The 25,614-nt window shown below is 38.5% G+C and overlaps 1 protein-coding gene across 4 annotated transcripts in view; it reads left to right on the forward strand.

Moving 5' to 3' along the window:
* The window catches only part of RET (ret proto-oncogene), a 200,944-nt gene continuing 175,330 nt past the window's right edge, over positions 1–25,614 (forward strand). For all 4 annotated transcript variants that reach the window (XM_080400872.1, XM_080400873.1, XM_080400875.1 and 1 more), the window contains exon 1: positions 1–25,614. This exon is cut by the window's right edge. The gene's annotated coding sequence lies outside the window, so the exon portion shown is untranslated.

The raw sequence follows: 25,614 nt of genomic DNA on the forward strand, positions 1-25,614 counted from the left end.
CTTGTAAATCACTTAATTCATCAGTAAAATAAGCTTTTCCAAGGAACTGTCATTTTTTAGCTACTAAAATATTAGTAAATTTAGATATAAAAGAAATTATTGCTTTGAAAGGATATAATCTCTGTTAATAGTTTTAATCCCGAGTGCTAAATGCAATAAAATTTACAGATGTTTGCATTTTCTTCTTAAAAGAAACTAAGCTTTAATTATGAGTCAGTTAAAAGCAGAATCTTTTTGTGATACAGATTTGTTCTGAGTGAGTTCAAATATCAAATGCAGCCTGGAACAGCATGCAGTAGGCTTAAGAGCATCTTTATTGTGTTGAAATTCAATTTTAACTGGTCCTTATCAGGACTTGATTGTTTTCCTGTAATTTCTTCAAACCTTGCCATCAATCAAATCAATGGCTTAAAAAACTCAACAAAGTTGTATTTGAGTCATCAAAATACTATCATGAATTTAGAACAAAAGAGGAGCTGTTTAGAAACTTGGACTGGAGGGATGAAATGTCCTACTTTTTCCAAAGTACGGATTGGTTGGGAAAAAATGATATTGTTGGATGCAAGGCCTTGGTTTGGCAAAATAATTAAGAACTTGACTTGGAGTCAAGTGGGTCTGGTATCAGGAAATTTTGATTTGCAAGTCTGTTGTTGCAGAGGTGGGGAAAACTTAATGCTAAAAATAAGATTCTTCATTAAAAAGGAATGAAAAAAAATCATAACTGAAAAAACTATCAAAAAACATAGTAAAGCAGGCACATCAACATTTCACTGGGCTATCTTTGTTAGTATTAAGAGCAAGTGACAGTGAAACAATCTTATCATATCTGTATTCGGTGTAAGTCAAAATTCCTTCTGAAACTAATAGTAGTGCTAATGAATTCAGCATATAAAAGAATGATACCCCTGTGGTTTTGTTACATCAGCCCTTCCAAATTCTAATTTCAATGTATCAATCTGGAAATAATAAAAAAGGCAAAACTGAGGATGTGGTGGAGTTTTTGCTCTGGCGTTTGGTTATATTTTTTTTTTAAATCTTTTTTTCTTGTTTTAATGTTAGGCTTTTGAGCTGAGAGATTGGAGTTGTATTTTTAGTTTTCTGGTCAGACAGGAAGATTAAAAATAGCCTTTTAAAAAACCCTTTCCTATTCTTGCAAGAGTCTCTGTAACTTGACTTCAGGTTCTAAGGCTTTAAAGTGCTTGCAGTGCTAGGTGGAAGTGTGCAAGAGGCTTGTATCGTAAATTTCTTTGGGTAGAAAAAAAATTGATTTATTGTACAAAATGCTGTACTCTTTAAAGTCTTGTTGTCATGGTTTTCATGTTATCACTGGGTTCTGCTCAGCTGTCTCATAATCTATGACAAAACTCTAGATAGCTACCATCTATTTCTCAAAAACAAGTGGCAAACTGGGGTTTCAAAGTAATCATATGAATTGATCTTAGTGTGTATGGAACAAAGTCAGTGATTAGCAGAAGAAGAGGAAATAAAGGATTGAAGTGTTCAGGGACTTCAAGTACCTTGGAAACTTGGATTTTATGGACAGACTCATTTTTTTCTGCAATTTTCTCTTTACAATTCACCAGTGTTCCGATTGCATGACAGTGCTCCTGTAGTTGCTATGATAACTTAGAAGGTCATCTGTAGAAATAGTCCTGCATTTTTTACATACATTTGTATATTCTAGAGAGTAGGTGTCTTTTATGATTCCTCTTAGGTTAATATGATGAGCTTTTCCAATTAGCTGAAGAATAATGGCTTTTTCTTAATGGATATTTTCTTCTTACTGTGATTCAGTCCTCTTCTTTTGAATCTATTTTTTCATCAAAATGGGATGTATAATAAAATACCAGCATAAGGTACATGCCAGTGCATTTTGGAAATCTGTCAGCACATGAATGAGTGACTACTATCACATATTCAGCATTTTATTCACTCAGAAAGCAAAAAAACCCCACTGTGTTAGTTTGTAATAAATTAGCAGTAGATTTATAGCTGTGCTTTAATGATAAAAATATAGACCCCTAAGAATTTTGGTTGGAAAGAATAATTGTTCTACTTAGGAGCTAGGAGAAGGTGATCTGTCTGCATAATTTCTTTTGCAATTCTCTTGCTGCCAAGAGCAAGAAAAATGTCCTTTTCTCTATTGTAATAGTATTTAAGTAGACTCTGCGAGTACCTGAAGTTTTTACCTTGGAAAGTCCAGCTTCCTAGAGACAAGGGAGTGTTTCCACCTCTGTATTTTCTTTTCTGTGTTACAGGGACAGCTCTTCACTCGGCTAAAGAGGAAAGTAGCTAGTGCTGTGTAAACCCCAGAAATTTTACACTAAAGCTTTCATCTTCTAAAATTCTTGTAAGCATGGAAGCGAGTCTTGAAAGTGTAGTTATTTCCCCCCACACATGAAGAGGTATTGTTTTGACTGTGAGAATGAGAAATCTAAAATCTCTCTTGTAAAACTTGCTGAACAGTTTCTGCTCTTGCTTAGGTTTTTTTTTTTGTTTGTTTGTTTGGTTTTGGTTTTGGCAGATAAATCCAGCTATATTACCATGAAGAAATTCAAGCTTTAGTAATGATCCAAAAGGAATCCTTCTTACTTGTCCTCGGAAGGCCTGACTTTTCCCTTACCAACCTGCCCATCTTGACTAAGCAGACTGTGTAACAGCTCTACATGAATGAGGGCTGGCATTTGGGCAGTTTGCTAGGAACACACTTGAAGATCTGATCCTTAGGCAGGCAAAGCTGGGTCTGATGGGTCCCACTCTACCAGCTACTTAATATATTTCACAGGATTTTACTCTTCTTCCAGAATCCTTTGAAAATGGTGATAGTATTTCACTAACAGTGTGGCAGACCTGTTATGCCACAGACAAAAAAAAACCCCAACAATGGGTTTTTTAACATCCAGGTTTAAAGAGATGTTTCCTTAGATAAACAGGGGAATTTTGTCTATGGATGATTTTTTTTCCCCTACGGGTATGTGATGATGTGTGAAAGCAGAATGGCAAAGAGGAGCATGAAGGAATGTGTTCCTTCTTTATAGGCTATCAAGTGTTGTGATACTGTGACTATCGCATGATAATGACTTCATGTTGAACCTTTTTCTTTTCTGCTTTCTGCCTGTGCTGAGACTTGGTCCCAGAGTATCCTCACCTGTTTCACTCTTTTTTTGACTTCTACTGCACACATGGTATTGTCTTCAAACTCCATTCCTTGTGCAAGATCCCCTTCTTTCACTTCTGTGGCTGCAAGGTGTTTCCCTGGTCCCTAGGTACATGAGCCTGGGTATGCTAGGTCTGCTGTGTTCTACCCATTTCTTGGCAATGAAAAAAATTACTTTTCACGACCACAGAGGCAAAATGGTGTGTGTATCTTTCTGACTTTTCAACCGCTTAATGGAAAGAGGTGGAAAAACAACAGAAAAGCATTATGGAAAAAGGTGTTTTGTTGCGAGTGTCATAGATGTTGCCATAGCACATTGGTAAGTGCCAGTTTTATTTGGTATTGCACACGCTTAGAATTGTATTTTATTTTTTGTATGTTGAGTCATACCTGAATTATTTCGGTTCTTTGCTCTCTCTCCATCAGTCCTGCCCAACAGTAATTAAGCTACAGCGGGCCTTTCCAAAGGCAGGGGAGTTTAAATATCAGTAATTTGATCTGCTCTGTTTACTGATCTCTGCTGTTAGCAGAGTTGAAAGCGAAATGTTTTAATTAAAACGATTGGCAATAAGTTGGTATAATGCCATAATTTGCACTGGGCCTCTTCAAGAAAATGACTTAACCTCTGCCTCCGTTGCTAAGGCAACTAATGGACATAATTGTAACTGGGTGTATATAGACAGCAAGTGAAGGGCCTAAAGCTTTTTTAAATTGCTGGGGTATGATGATGCTGAGATTAAAACGTGATGTTAGTAAAATAAATCCAAAAGTCTCTTCCATACTTTAAGTTCAGTCTTTACATTTTATCTTCTGGTACTGTTTCACATTTCAAAACCTTTGAGTTTGGACTCTCAAACCTTATGATGCCATACTTAAGTTCATTAATGCAGCAGTGTATGTATAATAACTTGTGATATAATCTAGAAATGGTAATGACTGTTCTACTGGGATTTAGAATAACGTTTTTGATGGAATCTTATCATCAATCTATATTGAATCAGCAAAGAGTTAAGAATTAGATCATTCATTATAAAGTATCCTGAACTGCATTTTTAGACAAGAAACATGAAAACCCCTTTTTTCCTCCTTCACTTGCTGAACCTTAAGATTCGTAATGCACCTGGGCCCTATGGTAAAGTGGGGTATTTTTCTGAAAGAGATGTAAGAGCTCTGAAGAGAGCTTAATAGGTGCCCTTGACATGATGCCTGTCACTGCTGCCCATGTGGAATTTGATGGTGTCTTTTAGATAAGGTTTAGGCTCTATACTTTCTAATTTGCACTATTTCCCCCCAGTGAGAGGAACATAAAATTGAACATTTAATATGCTGTTTCTTTGTTGGAAAATATTCGGAATCGGAGTCCAAAGAAATTACAACTCTTACTGAGAAGACAGAGAGCATGCACTTTACTCTCTGCTCTTTCCTACTGACCCAATCCATCTCTAGTGTTTAGGGTCTTAAAGACGGAAATAAACAGAATGCAATAATATAGCATGACAGTGCAAAATGTCCGTCTCAGAAGTGTAAACTTAAGCTTATGCCATCACTTATACGGAGCTAAGAATTCAATCATTTGAGGTCTTCCTCTTGTAACATCTTATTTACCTTTCCTATTTCTTCTGTATTTGTGTGGTGTACCCTGATGGCTAGGACTGGGCAGGATAGGGAAGTAGCAGATAGACTTAGCTGTAGGAAAAGAGAGGTGCCTGACATATAACGCAACTTGATCACATAGCTCGTTTGCTTTGCCTTTATTCCTTCATTAGTACATGTATTCAGGCAAATTAATTTGAAAATTTGTGCAATTTATGACATTATTGTATGGAATAAAACAAATGACAAAGATTCTTTGGTTTTGTTTTTAAAAACATTTCTGGAAAGAAACTTTATTCCAGTGTTACAGAATTCCTAAACCAAATCTAACTTGAGTCTGAGCCATTAAAAATTAAATTACTCTCCGGTCTTACATTATGCCCCTGTTTTCAATGAGAGAAAGTAAGGCTTTGCAAATAAAGGATTAATTCGGTAGTTTTACTAGAACACCTTTTAGTGCTCTAAAGCGACTAATTACTTAAATATTAACAAGTTGCACTTAAAGTTACTGACAGTAGTTCATATAACTTGGCAAATATTTTAAAAGAAGAAACTAAAACAATGAGTGTATGAACAGCTTTACTAAAACATTTAAGTTTGGACCTAAGTCTAGAACTCTAAAGCATTTGAAATTATTGAACTTCATGGCAGAATTCTGGCAAAACAGGCTTCTAAATTAAAATGTTAAATTGTTTTGAAAAAGAGACAGTGTTCATTTGCAGGAGATCACGATTGAATTGATCTTGAAAGGGAAGAAAAACTTAAAAATTAGAAGAGGGAAAGAGAAGTGCAAAAAATTAGAATTCAGCTAGTAGAACTGCCAGTCTGATCAAATGAACAATTTCAGTTTAAATCAATAAAACTCTGCATAAACTGTGTACTAAAAGTAGGGTTTTATCTTTAGCTATTGCAAATTGTGGCATACCTACTGAAATGAAATTGTGTGTTTATACTTTATTTTTATTGTTACAAATAATATAATTTACCATATACTATATATAGTAAAATGATACCAATAGATCTGCAACATATTATTTCTGAAGTTAGGAATATAATTCTCTTGTACTTACAAGCCAGATTGTGATAGCTGTTGTTGAATGGTCCTATTCAGTGTGTGAAGATAGCTCTGAAACTGTATGTGGTGAGAATGCCTGATATAAAATTCATTCAGGTGTCAGGAGCATTTAGTGGCAATTATATCCTGTAAACTTACATTTTAAATAGTCCATCTGGATGTGACAGTGCCTGTAAAACCAGGATCAGTGGATAGACACTTCAAAATATGTATAGGGATATTACTGTTTGGCCTGTAAAAACCTTGTTATTTCCTGCTAAACTATGCTGAGTTGAAGAAAATGTAGGCGTCTATTCCTATATAAAATATTCTGTGCTGTGCACTTAATAAATAATGGCTCTGCAACATATGTATTTTGGCAAAGCAAAGCAGAATACTAATATTTGGGAGCTTTGATTCGCCCACAGTTGTCTTGTCTTCACTTTGGAAAAAACAGTGGATTAAGCCATCTGTGTGGTACTTTTTCACATTGAGTATAGAAATTCTGCATTTAGAAAAATCCGGTTCGTTGGTACATAAGTTGTAATGGCATGATTTGGTTTCATAATCTTCCAAAAGAAAAAAAAACCCTGAGTTTCTGTCCAAAGCTGTTGAGGAACATCAGTGATTGGAGCAATCTGGAGATCTTTGGAAGCCTATAAACTGAAGTCTAACTTGAGAGTTTATTTGGTGCTATTGGTGTGCTCTGTTGCCAATACTACATTTTTTCCTTTGGAAGGGAGAAATGTCCAGAAAAAAACTTGGAGAAAGATGTAATGTCCCCTAGAACAACCTGTTTATGACCATCTCTTTGTGCAGCAGCAGCCAGAGAGAGAGGGAAAGAGACTCCTTTCTAACGTTTTTTCCTGCAAGACCTAACCTATCTTTGCGTAAGAAACTCATCAGACTTTGAGTGTTCCAGCTTGGGCTTCTTATTAATTTGCACCAAAAATTACTGCCTACACCTGTTTTTCTCGTTTTTTTTTTTTTTTTTTTTTTTTTTAATTTATTTATTTATTCTTCTCATTTTTTTCCCTCTGGGAATTAAAAGGCAAGGGAATTACAGTGTGAACATTTTATACGTGCTGCAATACTCTATGGTGCAGCTGGGTACAAATGAGTTCTAACCACAGATATAGTTAAATATGGTCAATAACATGTTAAACAGTTCAGCAGAATGTTACAGTGCAATCCTACACTGTATTATAAAATCATAGAATTGTTTGGGTTGGGAAAGACCTTTAAGATCATCAGGATCAACTGTTAACTTAAAACTGCCAAGCCCACCACTAAATCATGTCCCTAAGCACCACATCTACGTGTTTTTTTGAACACCTGCAGGGATGGCGACTCCACCACCTCCCCGGGCAGCCCGTTCCAGTGCCTGACCACCCTTTCGGTGAAGACATGTCCCCTCACACCCAATCTAACCCTCCCCTGGTGCCACCTGAGGCCGTTCCCTCCTGTCCTGTCCCTTGTTCCCTGGGAGCAGAGCCCGACCCCCCCTGCCTACAGCCCCTGTCAGGCAGCTGCAGGGAGCGAGAAGGGCCCCCCCGAGCCCCCTCCTCTCCAGGCTGAGCCCCCCCAGCCGCCCCCCATCCCACAGGTGCCCCAGCCCCTTCCCCAGCCTCAATTGCCCTTCTATGGACATGATCCAGCATGTCAATGGCTTTCTTGGAAGGAGAAGAAATATTTTAAGAAATTATGAGCTAAAACTGTTTCATCCTTCGATTGTTCATTACCCTAACTGGGAAAAGCTTGCAGGGAACCATGTAGGAGCAAATTATATTTTATAAATACAAAAAGTGTTATGGTTTATTAAGCCCATTATTCTGGGTATTTTCCAGGGTAAAATAAAAAATATGGAAGATTAGCTCTTTCCTCTCTAAGAAAGTGCAAAGCTTACTTTTCTGTATCTTAAGATAATGATGCCTGACTAACCTATAGGCTGACAAAAAGTGCCACTATTGCATGACTGAGGATCACCTGTCTGAGGTCTTGGGGAGTGTTTGGAAGGAAACCACTTTTGAGAGCAGATTGAAGAAATACAGTTCTGGGACTAGCTGATTATTGTTCTTTAAAGTTTGCAGCTGTTTTAAGTTGCTTAAGGGTATAAAATAGTTAAGAGTCCTCTGGGAAATACTTTGGAGGGCAGAAAGCAGACAAGGCAGACAAAAGAGGATGGAAAATACATTAATTGCATTATTACAGAAAATACCTAGTATCACAGTCACAAACTGAGCATAAGCAGGCTGATTCAAGGTCTTGTGAAAACCCAAACCAAAATGATCGCATAGTCCTAAAACGAGGAAGGTGGCTTTGCTGAATTGTGTACTATTGTCACTTTCCAAGAGAATACTGTATCAAAATTGCTTATTTTAAGCTACATTAATTGGCAGGTTTGAAAGAGCACTGTGCTGAAAGCTGTAATGCTATGCAGGAAGGTGCATCCTTCAGACCAGGTGCATTCCTGGTCTGCCAGCTCCTGGGAATAGTTGCACAGTCTCACAGTCAGTCAGGCCATTTTCTTGTGCTGGGGGAGCCCATTTCTGACCTCCTGGAGAGTTAACAGTGTTCTGCGTGGGTATGAAATGATAACTTGTAGCTTGCTGAGGACAGGGCAGAGATATTTAGTTGCCATTGACGATTATCTTGGATGAATGCATTTTCCCTGGCACCCCCTCTGAATTGGTAGCTGCCGCTGTTGAAGTAGAACTATCTAGTCTGAAGAACAAACCAGCATCCATTGTTACCTGGCTGGAAGAGAGTATCTTTACTAGGTGTTGTTCAGAAAGGACTTCAGAAAATAAGCAATGGACTTAAAATAGGAGAATTTGTAGCTCAAAAAGATGACTGGCAGTAATTTTAGCAGTTGGTAAAATCATATGGAGGTGGTTGAAGTCCACAGCTACTTGTACGAGAATTCTTTCACTAGAGTGACTGAGTCATCTTGGGCTACAGGCAGTAATAATACTAAAAGCTCCTTATCTAACTAAAAATGCAGCTTGAAAAGACAATTACCAGATGGCTCCTGATAAAATCAAAGGCAAGTCTGGAAAACCTGACCAAAATTACAGGAAACTTATGGCTATGGAAGGATGGTTGTATGACTTCTTCCAGATGTGGTATCTGCTGCTTAACAGTTACAGGAGATTAATGTGCCAGGCTTTTGGGAACACTAGCCATGAATTTTAATTGGATGGTCATCCTGCTGTGCATCCCCCAGAGAGTGTGCTGGAATAATTTGCTAGTGGGATGCTCATACAGAGAAAATCAGTATAACAGAATCACTTCTGGAGTTCATAATAATTGTCAGTGAGGAATCACATCTAGACTGTCACTTCTTTTATGTTTTGTTTCTAGATTTGGATTTTTTTTTAAAGTATGTATGAGGGTTCTGATGCTCAGGGTGGTCAGACCTCCCAGGTGGTGTTCAGCCACAAATGATTCTGCTCCACCTCGAGGATATGAAGGGCATACTCATACTACTTGTTCTCAAGTCAGTCCTCCACTTCACCAGGTACCTTCTCACCTTTATTCTGAGTGTGATGTTACCTTTACACATATACTATATCTCCAAAGACGGTGGCAGACAGAAGTAAGTAAGAGGGCAGGTCTGTGTGATTTCGTATTATCAGTAATCTTTAAGACCTGAAAATAAATCCGTGACACAACAGGAGTATGAACAGGAGGGAGGAGAGTGCAGGAGGAAGAAAACCTGGAGGACAAGGAGTCAAAAAGTGGAGAGAAGAGCAAAGTTTGTGGGCCAGTAGTATTTGCAGAGGAAAGGCTACAAAGAAGTCCCTAATATGGCAATAGGAAAAGAAGTCTCTAACAGGCAAAAAAGATAGGCTCAGTGAGAAGATGATGTAAAACAGGATGCATCAGGCTTTATTAGTTATTTGTAAATAACTGCAAGTGGTTGTTGTCCTGGAAGAGAAGACATTACAGAATTGTCCCTTTCAGGCTGTGAATAGGTGCTATTGTGAGTGAACAGGACAAAAATACGAAGAGAGGAACAAATGGAAAATATGTGGATAGAGTTTTGAGGATGCTTTGGCCTGCCTGCTTCCCATACTGCCCTAGTTGTCTGGAGATGGAAAGTGGAAGCCAATCTGGGAAGCTTTTGACTTCAGCCAGTTGAGGAGAAGGTAGTCAAGTAATCTTAGCAGCTCATGCTGGAGGAGTGAGGTGCAGAAAACCAGCCCAGGTAGACTTTTTTCCCATGCATTCAGGGAGCCCTTTTTGACTACATGGTCTGCAGTTTATGACAACTGGCTTTAGTCGCTGCTGCAAGAAAGGAAAAATGTAAGAGCCAGTAAGCTGAGTGTAAGGGGTGTGAATGAGAAAGCCAGTGATTTCATGTCCCTTATTTTAGTACAAGGTGTATATGCAGAAGGTTTTCTCAGAATGGCATTTACCAACGAACGGTAAGGCATTAATGGTGGTGTTCATATTTAGATCTATCTATCTTTGATAATGCATACAGTGAATTCCCCAAGCAGTTCGGAAAGATCAAGTCAGAATGACTCATGCTATTTTTCCTTTGCTTCGCTGGTGTCTTTAAAGTTCATTAAGGCTGACTGCTCCAGCTTGAGGCTACTCTTGATCCAGGTATAGAGGCCACCTATCCCCAGGAACAAGTGGTGTTATCTGTACACTGGGGACACAGAAGATGGGATTGGTCCTCATTTACCTTGAAAAGACAGTTCAGTAGTAACTGCAGGGACAAGTCTCATCAAGAGCTAGCTTGATGAGTCAGCCCTTTCACTTTCTTGTCCTCCCTAGCTCATGCTTTTTTGGGGTATGTTTTTGATAAGTAAGGTCTCAAATGCTGTGCAAAGAGGCAAACCAGTTTTCTTGAGTCACCTCTGCTAGCAGGTGCCTCCTGGTAGCTAAAAGCTAGTTATGCAGAAGATTTCGCTGTACTCTGGGAAGGTCTGGGGGCAAGGATTGAGCAGTGTTGTGGAAAAAAGCACTAGAAACAGTCAATAAAATTAGAAGCTTAGCTTAAACTTTAATAAGGTACGTATTGAGGAATGGAGATAGAGTTTTTCTGTCAAAGTATGTGATAGTGTTGTGAGATGGTATTTTATCTTAGATGTATAGTCTAGACAGGTGAGCTTTTGAGCTTTTCCCTTTTTGTTTTCCCAAATAAAAGCACTGATTAAATCACTCAAAATCCCAAATCTGGTAAAAGGACAGTATTTTTCCTCTGCAGTTCCTGTGCTGTTGCTCCTATGGCCTTGCAGCTGTAAACTCTGATATTGCTGTTACGGTAGATGCCCATACTGGTATGCAAGTCATCCCTTTGTACCCCTTTTCCTACCCCTTGATTGCAGCTTTTGCTTTGCAAGCCAGGACCCAATAGTGTGCCTGTACAGAGCTTACTGTCCACCGGTCACGCAGCAGCTTCCTCTCATCAAAGATACGCCAATCTTTCCCTCTCTTCCTCACTCCCACTCCGTCTTTTTCTCCAAAAGTAACTTTCACTTTTAGACTCGATCTGTGCCATCAGTGATTGACTCTGCTAATAAACTGTTGTGAATGTGAGCCCATTTTCAGCATCCTTTGTGCAGCACTGGAGTTAATGTGTGCTAACCCCGTTATAGAAATAACCTTTTACGTTGCTGTATCATATCAATGCATCCAGAGGCTAAAGCTGTCTGAGTGCTATTTTAATGTATCATACTTCTGTTATACAATTCTTCTGAAGTGGTAAGTTTGAAAACCCCTCCAATTATAAATGGAGTTTCTAACTGTAGTTTCTCACATGCTGTTGACATTCAGGGTTAGAGTTTCAGAGTTAGGAGGCTGTAAATATATGGGCGTAATTGTAAATGCTATGAAATACAGTTTTCAAAATTAATTGTAATTATAGTATAATTATTATTAAAATAGAAAGTATATTCAGTACAGCTAGGTACTATCGTGTCACCTAAACGTTTGAGCATCAAAAGAAATATTTAAGATTTCTTCAAGAAGCGGCTTAGGTTTACAGGTTCTACAGTGGCAGGACACCCCTAAATGTGGCTGCTTTTCCACATAAATCATATTGTATTTCAGAGCGGAGCATTTCTAGTCTGTCTCAGTTTACAAAAAAAAAAAAAAAAAAAAAAAAAGTATTTTTTTCAACAACTCTGTGAATTAATTAATGCCATCTATTCTTCTGAATCTAACCAAAGGTTGTCAGGTTCCCTTAGCCTGTGTATTGATCTGTAATATAAACTTCCATTTCCTGCATCTGCTATTAAGTGGAATAAAATTCATAATGGTTGCACTCCTGAGCAGCTGTTCACCTATGCTGTATTGTTGGGTCACTGGGGAAAGTTGCTAATACTTGAGGAGAACTTCACTGGTATATTGATGTCTTTTGTTGTTCAATTAACATTTCTAATGTGGAAGAATAGAAGATAGTATTTAATATGTCAGCCAGCCTTAAGACAACTCTGCTTCCATTTTCTAATGCCAAAACCTAATACGATGTTTATGTCCATTAGAGTTAAAATACTTTCCTTATTAGCTGCCTAAGTGCATTTCTCCAACAATAATAATGAAGGGCATTCAGTAAACTAAAACTAATTAATCTCCTCAGTCTCCTTTTCGTATTTATCTGATGCCAAAAGCAACATAGGGTTTTTCTAAAGCAGATTAGAACTAAGCTGTGGATGGTGCCTCCTTCCTAAACAAAACCTGCAAAATTATCAATTTCCGCAACTACTGTTATCTCTCCTTTCAGAAAGCTGCTGCTCGTTCCTAACTGGGTTTTTGTTTATGCAGCTATCTGCCAGCAAAGGTTAGGCATTATTTGCTTTATTGCTGCTAGAATGCAAAGAAGCTACCGGGATCCACAACCCAGGACCTGCCATTCATGCAGGAGAGGAGCATTTGTGATTCTTGCGTAATGTGAGAATCTCTAGTATCAGACTCTGCTCCAGCCCACCCATTAGAGCAATTTTGGGGCACCTGTATGCTCCCAGCAGCCTTAATCATTGTGACTGTTAGATGAAACTAAGTTGTAACTTCTTATTGCACCCAAACTTATTTTGAAGTAGTGGAATAGATGGAAGAAGCCAGAGCGCACAGTGCTGTATTATTAAAGATGTCTCACTTGTCATCTATGATTGACTTGTGTTTCTTTGATCCAATTCAGATTTTTAAGGATTGTAAGGGACCCACTGACATAGGAAGAAAAGTTCCTACCTCAAGGCAGTGCCTGCAGTGCCAGGATCTTTCAGAAAGCATGAGGATGTTTTCCCAGATAGTATGCAGTAGATCATATAGGGATCTATCAGGCACACTAAGTATTAAGTTTATGGTGAATTATAATTATTTTTTTGATCACTGAGGAAAGGATGAACAATATCATTCGCTTGATTCTCTACATATGAACTTATGCATTGTTTTGCTGCATTATATATTAATACACTAATATTGTCATATATTAATTAGGTATTAGTTAACATGGAATTCAGTTATTGCAAATATGTTAGTGATGTAAATCATTATTAAAAGAAAAAAGAAGTCTTTTCTGCTTTCCTACTGTTGTTCTCCAACCAATGACTTGTTTATCATTCCATTGTTCTTTTTCAGAATGAATTTGGAGTGTAAAAGTTGTGATTCATGAGAAAACTTCAGCGCTCATCTTTTTTTGTCTGGACAATATCCTTATTTTAAGTTTTTGACTATGGAAATTTTCTCTTGATTGGCAACCCTAGCTTTGACACAAAGCACTAACTTGAAGTGTTCCTTTGTGTTCGTTTTTTTTTGTTTGTTTGTTTGTTTGTTTGTTTTTTTCACAAAAGCTGATGTTTTTGATTTCCAGTCTTATTGCATGAGTGTATCACACACAAAGGTCCATCTGATCCAGTATCCTGTATGTACTGAGGACAAAACCACAGGTCTTGGGAAGAATGGAAGATCAGGGCAAATATCTTTGATAATTCCCCTTAAAACTTCTCCAAGCCTCCATGTGGGATTTCTTGAACCCAATAAAATATTTTCATTCAATAACCCTCATTTCCTGAAGCAAAAACCTCCAGTAAAATGTATGTTCCAGGAATTATTTTCTCTATGGTTCATGTGGAAATTTTCTGATATCTTTGAAAAGACTGGGCTTTTTTTTTTAGTTTTGGGGTTTTGGTTTGTGGTTTTTTTTTTTTTTTTTTTTTTTTTACTTGCTCAGAACCTTCTCAAAAGTTAAAGGAATGGCCTTTTCCTGTTTTACTTTAAAAAGCAAAAGCGTGTCCATTTTAAGTTAAAACAAATTGGAATGGATGTAGTCAAGCTGAGCGTTGAATACACCTTCTTAGAAAGTAAGAAGTATGATTAAAGTGTTCTGACAAATTCTTTAAGGTTGTGGTAATAAAAGAATAAAAAAGAAAAAAACCCCATGTTTTTCTTAAGTTATGTTACAGAATAAGATACTATGAAAATACCACAAGGTAGAAAAGTAGAACTGAAAGTGATGATTCCTAATTTTTGTCTTTAAGGATAGTTGTAAGACTTACTAGATACTCCTTGGCCACAGGTGTTCTATAACTTGAGTGGCTAACAGATGGAAAGAAAAAGGTAAAAAATGTGTGGTATGATTTTTGCATTTTACTACTTTTTGTCAATATCCTTTTGCCTTTTGTTTGCTTTCGGAAGGAAGGAAGTGATCTGAAAGGAGTGTATCTTCACTTCTCTTATGAAATCTTTTAAAGATGGTGCAGATAATATGATTTTCCTAGGGACTTCCCAAGGAGTCAGCCTAGCCCAGGAAGCTTAATGTTTAGCAAATATCCTGAAGGATCCCTCCAAATATTAGAGAGGTTTTTAATCTTGTCTACACAACTTGCATCTATTCTTAAGAGTCTGACTTTGTTCTGGTTATCCATCCACAAGTATAGACAATTTTCACTATTTTTACTCTTTCTCCAAGTCACAGTACTTTGTAAGAAAATTAACTTCTGTTAATCCTGTAATATATTTCGTCTTGGAGTCCAACATGGTGAATAGGGCTGGATGGTATGGGCAGTACCATGCGAAGGCACAGCTTCCTATATGTATGGTGACTGGGTACCGCTTCCCTTATTTCTCCCCTGCCTCTAGCTAGCAGAAATCATACTAATATCACTGTAACACCCAGAAGCTGTCATCCTCTTAATATCTTTTTGCTTCGGTCTCCAGACTTGCATCTCCACCCTTACGGTATACAAGTTACGCTGGGAAGATGGACTTAACCCAAGAATTGTATTCAGGTCTGGATGCTGTCTGTCACGGTAAAATTTGATTTATCAATTGCTTTATTAATATTTGTGAGGAAAACGTTTCATATTTGGTTTTGATACCTTTCCATTTTGTTTCCAAGTGTCATGATCTTTAAGTGTGATGGTTTGAGTTACTGAGCTGTTCAACACGTCCTGTGGAATGGTAATATATAGCTTCCATCTTCCTTCCTTTTTTTCCAAAGCACTTTAAGCAAATCGGCAATCTAATTATTGATTTATAAAAGGAAAGGAATTAATACAGCCTACCATACACTTTGGCGGTAAGAGTATTTAAAAGTGAACTATGCTTAAATTTCATAAAAGCCTCCTCAGCAAATCAGTAGAAAAATATTGATCTTGAAATAAGTATGTGAATTCTAATTGTGTTTTGTCTTTCCACTGGAGGACCATTACTTTATTTAGCTAGAGTTCATTCTTTAATTTTATAGTCCTGATGTGTTGTCTGTGAAGACTGCCTTTACGTTGAGCAAGGCTTATAACCACCCAGTTTTGCTGATCTTCTCTTTTCAGAAGAATGTATTGACATGTAAGAGCTAAAGAGAAGCTTTTAAGATCCTAGTTACCATCACCAAAAGTCTCAGCAACATATAACTAGGGTTCCTGGTATAGAGCTGCCTGTTAAATGAGTAAGTCAGATGCCAAGTACAATAATTGCTTCTTGCTGTACTTCAGACTTGCAAATCAATTTATTCTGATTATAAACCACCATCTTCATAACATACACTGTAATTACATATATATTTTAATCTTGCAAAACCACATACATCTGTAGGTTAATCCTGCTGCTTTCATAAGTGAATTTTGACTGGTAAAATGGAACAGTCTCAGCTACTTGGTAAGTCTTGAAAGATCTGATTTGGCTATTCCAGTGTCAGAAGAGTTTGGAAAAGTAAAAGAAAAGAGGTTCTAAACATTACGTGACTCTACAGCACTCGAAACAGTAGGGAAAAGAGGGAAGAGTAAGGGAATCTGAACATTTAACAATGCTTTTTTAACCGGTGGTTTTGAAAATAAAATTTTAAAAGATCACTTTTTTTTTGTGTAAATTGAAAATTTAGACCAAAAGTTAGCTTAAACACTTGATTTGGAAAGCCAAATTGTTTGTGGTAGAAACCTCTGTTTCTGTCTGAAAAACTCAAAGCAGCTGTACAGAATATAAGGCAGGAAGGCTTCAATATTGAAGTGATACTTGCATGTACAGATTTATGTTTCTTCACCTTCCCATCACAGTATGTTTAGTTCAAGTGGAAGTTTCTTAGTTTCCTTTGCTTATAGTAAATATATTTTGTGCTTTGTTCTATACAGAGCCATAGAGCCTTTTGATATCAACTTTGCAGCACAGACAATTGAACTGTGTCTAGTCTAGAATGGAGTTGGGCATAAGGTGTTCTCAAGCAGAGCTTTCCTGAGTTTTGGTGGGGAGAAAAACTTTGCTTTGCTTTTTGGTTTCTTTTAGTCTACCATTAAGCTAATACATGAGGAGTACATGAGGGAACAGTGAATGATGATATACGTTGTAGCAAGTACTTTGGGTACCTCATAAAAAGCTGTACCTGAGCTAGTACCAGAAAAAGTATTGTTATCCTAGAGCAACGGGTCACTGAAACATAGCACGGTTGGTGGTATATATTGCTCCTAGAAAGTATACTGACTGCAGTTGCATGTCGGTCTCTTCTCCCAAGTAACAAGTAATAGGACAAGAACCTCAAGTTGCACCGCAGGAGGTTTACGTTGGATATTAGGAACATTTTTTTTGCTGAAAGGGTTGTCAAACATCACAATAGGCTGCCCAGGGAAGCAGTTGAGTCATTGTCCCTGGAGGTATTAGGGATGTGGTTTAGTGGTGAACTTGGCAGTGTTAGGTTTGCAGTTGGACTCGATGATCATTGGATCATAGAGTAGTTTGGGTTGGAAGTGTCCTCTAAAGGACATATACCCCACCTCCGCTGCAATGACCCCAGACATCTTCAGCTAGATCAGGTTGCTCAGGGCCTCGTCCAACCTGACCTTGAATGTTTCCAGGGACTGGGGCATCTACCATCTCTCTGGGCCAGTGTTTCACCACCCTCATAAAAAAATGGGTCTTTTCCAACCTAAATGATTCCGTGATTCTATGGACATGACTGACAGCTTACTTGGGTACTTGTGCAGTGATGTACTAAAAATCCACGGTTTTGGAACCTCTATCTGTATCTTGTACCATGTTTGCATTTCCTAAATAACATTTTTCCGTCTAATTTAAACAAACTGACAACTATGAGCAGTTGTTGGACTGAATTCCAGTTCTTCAGTTTAACTCTTAATTGATGTTTTCCTAAGAAATGAATAGTATCTGTACACATAGTGAAGAAATACTTTCCACAAATCCAAATTGTATTGGATAATTTAGGTGCATAAAAGCTCTGCCTAATGAACAAGTTACTGCAGGAAAGATTACTCAAATTACTCTGCATTAAAATTCAGTAGGGATTTAGTAACAGATTTAGCAACAGTTAGAATCTCATTTTATGTAGGCAATTCTGGAAAAGTTACTTCAACTGCAGTAGGAGAAATCTTTACATCATATGGAGGGAAGACTTTTGTAATAAAAAGCTAACAACTCAGCATCAGTCAGTCATTTCATAGTGAACTTAGAAAAAAAGTGTGTAAGGGAGGGAGAGAATATCTAGATATTTATATTCATTGAACTGGAGGAAAACAGCTTGGTTCATTACTAGAAATAACAGCTAGAAAAGAATAATGTGTAGCTGACACCACTGCTGCTCCTTCTGGCATTTGCCTTTACTTTTCTGTGCTTATCATTTCAATTGCAACTCTGAAACACTATTTGGAGACTCAGTGGAGTGTAATAAAATGAAAATGGAAGACAGGATTTTTTTCTTTTTCCCTTGCTTGCCCATCATAAATACTGCAGCTGTTTTAGTTGGGATCCTCATGTCATGAAACTGAAATGTTTATGGGAATATATTTTCATTTTTAATACTCACAGTTAATATTTGGAATCCTATTGGGTTGAACAGAACATGAATATAAATTTTGCCTTGAAAAACCTTAAAACCTGATGAACAAAGCAACAAGTGAGGGAAAATATTATCCTCATTTTAAGGAGGAACAACTGACACATTAGGAAAAAAGTATTTTTTGCCAAAGCCACGCTAGAGGGCTTAATGACAAAAATGGATGCTCTACTTCCTCTAGCATCAAAACCAGTTCCCAGTACATTTTGTTTGTCTGCTGCTTTCCACTGCTGTCTTTCAGATTTGTATTTTGTACTCATATTATTTGTCTGACCACAGTCTGTCTTCAAAGGAAGTTGCAATGGCACCCACAGAAGACATATCAACTGTGATAAAAGAAGGTGAAACCACTGTCCGAGAAACTTGACGTTTGAAACACTCTGGCTGACTTTGCCCCTGAGGGCTTAGTGTCTTACTGGATCAGTCTCTGTCCCTGACGATGAATTATCATTTCTGCTTAGGAGGTAGAAGGAGCTCAAAAATCTCTGCTAAATGCAGCTATTGAATGCACAAGTAGGTACTGAAAAGAGCACATGAATGGTCATTTTCTTTCAGATGTTTGCTTGAAAAATTCCTGCTGTCACTATAAAACAATGTCCAGGGTTTAGTCTTAAGAAGACATGTTGCAGTGACCAAAAGAAATGTTCAAAAAATTGTGGAATTCCTGGTGGATTTGGGATGCTCTGTTTCTTAAAAGTTACTATGTTTGCATATTTTAGATTTTGTCACTTTCATAGCACAGCGTCTTTTCAAAACAAAAACCCCCAGACAGTAGGAACGCAGAAACATATAAATGGATAGCTTTCAGATGCTGGTGGGAATACTGCCAGCAAGGTAAAAAGAAATATTAAAAAAGTGCCAAACATGCAGACCTGTCATCCTTTGCCTTAATGGGCACTTACAAATGTGCTACTTGCAAGAGATGTTCTTCCACAATATGATTGTGGTTATAAAACAAACAGCATGGTCAATAATATGATCTAATCTGATTGAAGAGGTCAGTTAGAAAATTATTACCCACTTTACAACCCATTAACATCAAACCTACGTTACAGGAATGTATGTGATAGATTAAAAACTTGCTTACTTAAAGCAAGAAGGTCTAAATAAACTCCATTATAAATGTTTTTTTATATTTGAAGCAAAAAGAATTACCCCCTTGGTGACTGGAATGCGATGGGGAGAGTCAGAACAAGTTGCTGAGTTTAGCTTTTTAATCTCTGTGCCTGAATCCTATTTAGTAGATGTTTGGGGAAGTGGAAATGGCATTTTTGGATTATTAGCTTCTGCTTTGTGATTGACAGACTGAGGAGGCTGCAAGAAAGCAATTCAAGGGAAATTGAAGCTGTTGAATGGAGTTACTGGAATTGGGGAAGAGAAAAAAGAAAAAAAAGTGCTTCGCTTGATATGGAGCAAATTATTTGCTGTATCAGGAAAGACCCAATGACCCTTCTAATCTTGTATCCTGCCCACGATGTTGATTTATACCAGATGCTTCAAATGAAGATATAATCCCCATAATACATTTACCTGTAATTGTATAATAGTGTACAAGGAGGGTATGTTCTTTCTTGACACCAATCCATGATCAGCACATGCCCTGTAGCATATGTATTGAAAGCTCTTGTCTTTATTCCTAGCTGATGAAATTGCAGATGCTGATGGCAGTTATATAAACTAATGCAGGTGGATGGGTAAATGTGTTGTGTGGAAAAACCTCTCATGTTCACTGAACAGCCTGAATGTTAGCTAGTAAATTCTGTGGCAAATTCTACAGGATGTTACGTCACAAGGTTGGGAGGAAATTGTGTTTGGCTCTGTAGTGCCTTTATAACATGTAGCATCACAGGAAGATGGTAACTCAGGAGAGAAAGACTGACTTCTGGCTCTGGTGTCCTGAGTGCTTATGCAGGATCTGCATGTATCCGTATCATCTGCTGGATCAGGTTTTATCCTGTGCAAGGTGTTATGTGATCAGCTCATGTTTTGTCTCAACTGGCTTAGCTAGATGCCAATGTACCTGTTAGATATATTGTCTGATATTCCAGACTGCATTAGGTTTATTTCCCTGTGTGTTTTCTGTGTAAATTGTCAAATACAAGCTCACTTACAAAGAGATGTTTCTGAGGGAAATGTCTGTGGCTGTGTTTGCCTCCAGGGTCACTGGTGAGTAAGGGAGTTGGAAGGCAACACTTGTGGGTCTGGTCCTCTTTGTTTCTAATGTCCCATCTGTGCTCAGGCTGCTGCATGCATCCTCACCTGTAGTTAATACTACAGCTAGTGACAGCTGTTTCATGCACCAGTGCAGGGAGTGTCCTGTGTAATTTGCACTTAATCTTTGAGTTCATCCAGCATCTGTCTATAGTACCAGCCTGGCAGGTTTTGCTGGTGGCCATAACCTTCCTACCTCCTCTGTGGTCTGCACAACTTCTGCAAGAGGTCCAAGAAGTTGAGAGTGACTTGTGACAGCAGACCATCCTATAAAGGTGAGAGTACTGCATTTGTGGACTGTATTCAGGTTGGGGAAGAGACAATAATGAAGGCTCGGATAGAAAAACCTTACAAAACCACCTGAAGTCCTCCTGCATCAGAGCAACAAACACACGCTGAGTCGGGGCAGGCAACCTGCACAGAGACTTCTGATATGCTGGTGCTACAATTTTCATGTTGCCATAATTTTCCCTGTCTCCAGGCTGGAAGTAGCTCTTCAGCAAGATCAATTGCTTCTGTACTGTAGTGCTTCCGGCTGCAGATCAGGCTGCTGTGCCTCTGCCTTTAACGTAGCGTGGTCTGTGGAGGTTTGTATTTGCCAGCGATTGAACATGTCCAGGCTGGCTGAGGCTATGCTACAGGCATATTTACGTTTGGCACAGAGCCTGTGAAGCTTGCGGGGAATCTTCATGCCATTATTTCTGTCTGGCATTCCTACCTGCCTGTGTTGCTCTGACCCAAAGACATTTACAGGTGACCTGACTGCTTGCCAGGAAACGCTTGCTCACCTCCTCACCGGCTGCTGCATGTCAGCGGAATGTGCTTTTTGGCTGCCTGAGGAGGAATTGGATGTCCATTAGGACCAGACTTGAGAGTGACGCAAGGTTTGTGAGCTGGATCATATTTGCTTGCCATATCCATCATAACATCTGTGAGAGCAAAAAAGGGGAGGCAGGGTGACCTGCACTGTGCAGCTGCAAGGATTGGAAAGTCACTTCCACACAGGAAGCCCCAACTGTGTCCTTCATACAAAATCTATTACATCTATTACTGTGTGTGTTCACTGCTTCAGTGATGTGGTTTCCAAGCCACTTTTTTCTTTTTCTTTTTTCTTTTCTTTTATTTTTTTTTTCTTTTTAAGTGATAAAAGGGCGGAAGGAAACCTTTTCCTGTATTTCTGTTAGTGCTTATTCTGAAGCGCTGTATCCTTCACCTTCTGCATGCTTTGTCTGAATGCCTGGCTGGCTGTGCCAGACCAAACCATAAGCCCTGGGCAACATGTCAGGTTCTCTTTCCATAAGCATCCCTTCATACTCTTTGTTCCTTCATCTCTCTCCAGGGACAGAATGGCTTGTGCCAACAGATATAAATGAGAAATTTTGCTGCAAGCTGGGGTAAGAATGACACTGCAAAGCTATACCACTAGTAAAAATAAACACAAAGAACCAGCAAAAGGAATTGTCAGCCATTACATAGGTATGGCTTCAACTGCTGTAAAAATTCAACATTTAAATTAAGAACAAGTGCTGAGCTACTGACAATTTTAAATAAAGGCAGATAGTAATGCAGCTGTGAAAATGTTAAGGCTGTATCAGCAGTATTTAGAACCAATGAAAATAGGGGTGCTGGTGGCTTCCATCTGTCCAAAATGAAAAGAGAGGATCAAGAGAAGGAAAGGAAGGTGCATCTTCAGAGTAACATAGGTGGCTTGTCCCTTAAAAACCAGTTTGGTATGGGAGAAGGCAAGAATGATGAGCTTTGAAGCACAAAACAGATGAGGGCAATTTTACAAAGGTTAAATCACTCTACACTTGATGTTAATCGAAAACAAGTTCCTTTACAGTTTATTATATTTGTTTAAGAATATGGTAAAATGAAAAGGTTTCTGAACAAATTGTTTAGTCACTGTTCACACATCTGGGCCTCTTTTATTGAAATACCAAAATGTAATAAAAGTGGCTAGTGCTTGCTTGTGAATGCAAACCATACAGCAGAATAAAGTTGCTTCTATACTATGGGACTCACTTTGATCATGAACCTGAAATCTCTTGAACTGAAGGGAAAAATGACAAACGGGACATCCTAGCTGGGGCTGACAGGTTTCTTTTATTGCTGGTCAGTATTCATCACAAAGACTGCATTGATTCTGGCTTTTTCTCAGTGTTCAAAAGGGAAGTGGTTGAAGTCCAAGCAATAGGTATATAGAGCTGAGGGACAGCAGAGGCACTGCTGACAGGGGAAGCCTTCCCTCCTGGCGGAGGTGACTGCCATGGGCTTTGTGCCTTGTCTGTGGCTCGGGCCGCAGAAGTCCATGGCTTTGTCCGCTTGCACTGGAAGGAATGAGGTGAGATTGAGCAAAACCCCATGGTCTTCTCTAGTGCAGTATGCAGGCTTTACATTTTTTATTTAAATTATTTTTATTTTTGTTGTTTCGAATTATTGTAGGTTCATGTTTCTTTTACTTAAATAGGTAACTTGAAGTTTTGGAGAGTGTTGTTCAATATGACTGAATTCCATTGTCTGTTCTTATGAATTGAGTTGCTCATCAGTAAGTGGATTGTGAGTAGAAATGAACTGAAATGGTAAAAATGTTGGTGCAGGCCTGAATCAATGTTTTTATACCCTACGCTGTCCAAAGGAGATGTGAATTGAGTTTGCTGGGAATACTTAACAGATTATTTTTGTTGGATTAATATTGATTTCTTAAAGTTCATTTTATGTAATTGCCTTGACCTTGGCGCTTGGGGGGTTAGGGTCACTCTCATATTCTTTTCTGAAAATTGCAAGTATCTTGGTTTTAATGTGCTGCAAAACAGGTAAAATTAACATCTCAAACAAGTTTGTTGGCACAATAATGCATTTCTACCCCCCTCCAGTTAGTCCATTAAGTGCTTTATGCTGTGGGGATGGTTCAGCAGTATCAAGTTTATCTCTGTGTATCAACCTGAAAAAATAATGTAAAAAACAATCAACATGTTTTTTTGCAATCATAAGTATTTAGGAAAGATTTAAGATCATGGTTTTCATGAACGCAGAAAAGTGATGCTTTGTGTTAAAGAACAGTTTTCATTTCACTTTTTCTGTATACTTGGCTGAGGCTTACTGTAAGGGGAAAGGAAGTTTTACCGCGAAATCAAAGGTTACTCTGTTGTTGCACTGAGAACATGCAGGTCTAGGCAATTTTTTTCCTTGTATATCAGGACTGTAATTTTGTGTCTGTCCCTTTTAGGTCAGTTTTGCTATGAGCTTTCTTTGAGCACAGGAATCTTACTATTCTGGAGTCCAAAACTGTGGGATTTTGGCCTAGTAGGTATGCTTACCAGGAGAATGTGTCCTTTTGCATTTTAGTGAACTGTGCTTTTTGTTTTTATTTTCCCAGTAAGTTAAAACTGTTTTTCTTTATATTGTGGCTGAGATACTGCTGCTTACTAGAGGGCCGCCAACGTTGATGTTTTAAAGGAATGGAAAAGTTTAACCACATACATAATACATCTATTTTACTGAAATCCTAGTGTTTTGATGAGCATTCTTTTAGGCAAATTCATAACCAGTATTTTTCCTTCGCAAATTGCCGTGTGCTGGAGCGGACAGTGGGCAGCATTTACCAGCAGCATAGCTAGTTCTTGTCTGTGAAAGCCCAGGCATTTAGTGCAGTGAATATCATAACAACAGGCTATTAGCACTTTGCTGCTTCCAGCAAGAATAGCTCACTAATTCAGTTTAGTAAAATATGGTGATACTTTTAGTACCAATAATCAGATCTGGAGACTTTCAGAAACAACAATTATGGTGTATCATTTCTGCTGCCCCCACGGCAAAGCCTTTAGGCATTGAAACTGTTTTGGGAAACCAATATATATAATATTGCTAATGTTAGTGGTTCATTTATCTACTGAATCGTTTCTTTGTTTGCTGTTTTGCTCAGTTTCTGTTGTCAGGCAAGACAAAGCAGCTTTTTTTATGGAAAGGAAATGAAAGTACATAGCTAGGGTAAGATGTAAACCACAAAGTTCTGACATAAACATGGGGCAAATGGCCTTGTCGCAGTTCTGCACAAATGAATAGGTTGTAGTAAGTTGTAGCTGAGAGCATAGCTATGGCCAGGATTTGTCATGATTCGCCTCTGGTACCTACCAAGGGGAAAGGCAGTGGCTAAATCATCCCACCAATGTGTCAGATTGTATCTGAAGAAACGTGTTAGGAAGTCTGAAAAATTCAGCTTTCCCAGGTGTCCCTCAAAAAACAGCTGAGATTGTTCTGAGGGAGGGTGAGTTGATGCTGAGGGGATAGATATGTCCCATTCCAGTTCCCTTAGAGCCATGCATATCAGGTACTGACTGAGTATGGTGATATGTGTCTTCCTACTACTGTGCATGTGTACATGTTCTGCAAGTACTCAGCTGCGTAAACTACCAGTGTCAGTCTGCTGCAACAGCAATCCCGCCGAGCTGGGAAAGGCACTTTCATTGCTGCACGCTGAGTGACTTGTTCGGTCTGCTTTTATATGAGGAGGCAGCCAACTGGACAAGGATACCTGGGAGGTGAGTACCTCCCATGAGACTCTTTGCAGTTCGTGTTTTGGCATCTCTGGATAACAGAATCAAACAAACCCTGGCTGACAGGAGAGGTTTATACTGAAGGTGTGGGAGAACTACTAATGCCAGAAGAACCTCAGAAGACTTTGCAGAGAACATATATAGACCACATCCAAGGTGTGCAGGGAAAGATATTTTGTGTGAAGTGTTACATGAGAGGGATGCACAGGCGTGGACCCTAAGGCTACATAATCCTTGGGTTGCTACCTGGTCCACATATGTGTGGATTTTCCTGATAGCCCCAAAGAGTTCATATCTCCTTTATTTGTTTTTGAATTGGGCATCCCACAGTGGGGCTTTCTCCTGCCACGTTAACATGACTGGTTAAACACTTTGGTTAGTTCTTATGGGTGAACTAACCTGAAAAAGTGTCTGATGTTATATTTTTTTAAAAAACTCCACCATGATTTTCTTTTCAGAAGAGGAGTTTTTCTGAGATGTTATTAGAATTGACATCAGTGTTGTGACTCTCCATTCATTGATACTTGACAACCTTGTTTTTACTGTGGTTTATGAAACCTTACCACCGGGCACTTTAATTGCAGACAATGTGGTTTAGACTTGTGCTGAAGATCTGTAGGTGATGACTGAATACATTTTTGCTGAAAGCTCTATTACAATAAACCTCAAGAGAACTGCACCTCACTACAGTTTTAGAGGTTTACTATGTGGCATTCAAGAAAGCAAGAGCAAAACCCAGAGCGAGGATTTGTCA

This window comes from Falco punctatus (genome assembly GCF_963210335.1).
Source record: "Falco punctatus genome assembly, chromosome: 9".
Lineage (NCBI taxonomy): Eukaryota > Metazoa > Chordata > Aves > Falconiformes > Falconidae > Falco > Falco punctatus.